The 3,271-nt window shown below is 41.5% G+C and overlaps 1 pseudogene; it reads right to left on the bottom strand.

Annotated features, from left to right (window-relative positions):
- Positions 1–637: 637 nt before the first annotated feature.
- On the bottom strand, positions 638–1,039 carry LOC149191128 (elongation factor 1-alpha pseudogene; annotated as a pseudogene).
- Positions 1,040–3,271: the final 2,232 nt, after the last annotated feature.

Below are 3,271 nucleotides of genomic sequence, written 5' to 3'. Positions count from 1 at the left end.
ATGCCAATGTTGTCATAAATAACGTCGGGCTGACATATTAACGCCTCTCACCTCCATGCTGTCCATCCACACCAGGTTTAGAGCCTGTCCCTCTGTCTATCAGGTCTGCTACTTACATGCACCAAGCCGTTTCATCTAATTATGTCTCTGCCATTCTGCACTGTTCTTCTAGCAAAAATGCCCCTCTGTCCATCATATTCACATGTTGGGTGCTTGATTGTGTTTTTAGGGGTCATTTAAATTCTAGCAAACCTTCCGCCTACATTCAAGCACCAGTCAACAAGTTTGTCGACACTTTTGGCTGTTGCCTGCACCATAGTCATTTTGTGCATACGTCTCATTTTTGCATTAGCTGTATTTTACATAGCTCCATGTTGTTGTTTTAGAAGACCTCAGTGCTCTTGTCTCTTTAACATTTGTTGTCTCTATTGTGCACATAAATGCTCCTTGTCAGAACTGTAATAGTGCGTTACTTTTCAATTCTGGTCTCGAGTGATATTTAACGCCAGAATTGAGATTCATGCCAAGATTCATATTCATGTTTCTAGCGGACGAGGATGAGGTACAGGGCATACCATTTGCACCATTTGTGTCATAACCGTGAGATTTCTTCAACATGAACTCAAAGGGCTCTATGTTAAGCTATCGAAGAGAGGCGAGATTCAAACTTGGTTTGCGAGTGCCACCATAGCTTGATCAAAACTGCACAATCAACCTGAGATGTTCCAGTAATCATGTTCTTGATAAAATCATGATGGCCAGGGGCATCAATCACAGTGCAGTAGTATTTAGTTGTCTCAAACTTCCATAGTGCAATATCAATTGTGATACCATGTTCACATTCAGCCTTGAGCTTGTCAAGAACCCAAGCATACTTGAATGACCTCTTGTTCATCTCAGTAGCTTCTTTCTCAAAGCATTCAATCACACGCTTGTCAATTCCTCCAAGCTTGTAGATCAAATGCCCAGTGGTTGTTGACTTGCCGGAGTTGACATGGCCAATAACCACAATGTTGATATGGGTTTTCTCCTTTCCCATGATGAACTAAATTCTCTTACAAAAATGGTTGCCTGAGTCTGGAGAATCAGAAGCACCGCAGAACAGCTTCGCAGCGGCGTGGAGAGCAGAGAGACTCGCACAAGATGAAGAGGACAAAAGATTGATATCAAAGCCATTGTTGTTTCTCGTTTCAAATTCGCATTCGAGGAGCTCATCCATGTTGTGGTAGCTGGTCAAACTAAATTACAATTCGATTCAGGGCATCGATTTGTGCCACCATAGCTTGACTCCTGCCATCACATCTAGAGCATCTGCAAATGCCCGAACTGCATACTGCTCCACTCCAGAAATCTTGTCAGTGGTAGCTTGTACAGCATGTGAACATGAAATTTCTGCAGATCCACCACCATATACGATTGAACTATCACGAATCAAGTTCCGAGCAACACAAAGTGCATCATGAAGGCTTCGCTTTGTCTCTTCTATCATCATCTTGTTTCCACCACGAATAAAAACTGTCACTGCCCTTGAATTTGCACATTGTTCTATGTATAACATCCGATCCTTAGTTGTGCCAAATGCTTTCTCCCTCACAAGTCTAGCCTTCGCTAGCTTCTTAGGTGTCAATTCTTGAAATCATGGTACTATCCGCTGCCTCTCGAAGCCTGTTGATGTTACACAATTTTTTATGCATTTCTCTGCATTGCCATTGGCATTGAAAGTCTGGGAGGAATTTGTGGAGCGAGGATCTACACTACAATTGGCATTGAATGTATGGATGAGTTTGGGATCCTTTTAAGAAGGCAAATTGATATGCGCATGACTCATTCATGTATTGTTCGGTAGAGCAGTCTGGGTAGCCTTCGATTGACTTTCAGTCTTGTCAAACAACTGGTATTCATTTTTTAAATCTCCAATAGCTGGGGTTTGTCTAGCCTTGCTATAGTGTCCACTAATATTGTTGAGCCTTCATTTCTTTGTGAGACAATGGCTAGAATTGATGATACATTAGAGTTGTTAAATATCTTAATTCATTCCATTATTGATGGAATGGTAAAAATTAGGTCTGATACACTTTCTGATATTAAAATTTGTCTGCAAAATGCACATGAGAAAATTGACTTTTTGTAGCTCGAATCTCAATTCCAACAAGAAGAGCTACATCAAAATAGACATCATTCTGAACGTGTTTTTGTTCAAAACATTGAGACAGCCACCCATCAACAGCAAGTCAATATTGTTGAAGTTCATTCAGATTTAGTACCCAATGAAGCAACAATTGTACATGCAGATGCAGAAGTGCAGTTTGCACTTTCCAAGCCCATCATCAAACCTTGGGAAGAGCTTGTCCACAACAAGCATAGAACAGGTCTTGGATATGATAAGGAGATGTCCTTTCATATTCCAGACTACTCAAAGCCCATCCAGTTTCAAAGTGCTCGATTCCTTCATGACAGTTCACCTCCAGCTGTTCCAGATTCTGACCCTCTTCCACAGCAACAGATTATGAAATGCCAACACTATGACTGAGTTGGCCATCTGAAAGATAATTGTTTTGATCTTCATCCATGTAAGCACTGTCATAAATCTAGTCACTCTTCAAATAGGTGCTTTAGAAACAAACCTCCTGCAAGAACAAAGATTCATCTTGGATGGATCGCTTCTTAGCAATGGGCATCAACAGCCAAGAAGATATTCCAGTCATATGTCAAAACTTGTTCTAGAGTATTGAACAATCTTGCAGTTCAGTTTTCTCCATCATCTCACCTTGTATCTGACAAGGGGGGGAAATTATGGTCATCTACAAGCTTCAAAGCCACATCAAGCGAGCCTGAGCCACAACCTGCCATAGCAGATTCAGAGTTGTAGCCAGAGACAAAGATTCCCTTGAGCATGCCTTCAGTCGGTGATACCTCTTCAAAGAATTGGGGACACTTCCTCTAGCAAAAGACTTCAGTTTCTTGCCAGTTTTGGAAGAGTTCCAGGAATTGCATTAAGAATTCCATAGTTGTTGGTCATCCTTAAACCATCACAGGTTGAGACCTCCCTTTTTAGGATGAGGTTCTCCCTTTTATGTGGGGTGAGACCTCCCTTTCATGGTTGAAGGTTTTCCTATTCAAAACATCAAGAGCACTTCCTCTAGTAGAAGAACTGAGCTTCATGCCAAACTTGGAAGAGTTTTGGGAACTGCACTAAGCGTTCCAGTGTTGGTGGTCATCCTTAAACCACCCCCCTTATACTGCCATGCATTTTTGCACATTTTGTATTACA

Source organism: Pinus tabuliformis, chromosome 3_1, assembly GCF_031772625.1.
Source record: "Pinus tabuliformis cultivar Carrire ecotype Pingquan chromosome 3_1, CPIR1, whole genome shotgun sequence".
NCBI lineage: Eukaryota > Viridiplantae > Streptophyta > Pinopsida > Pinales > Pinaceae > Pinus > Pinus tabuliformis.
The sequence above is the reverse complement of the archived record's forward strand: the minus strand, read 5'-3'. Positions and strand labels throughout refer to the sequence as shown.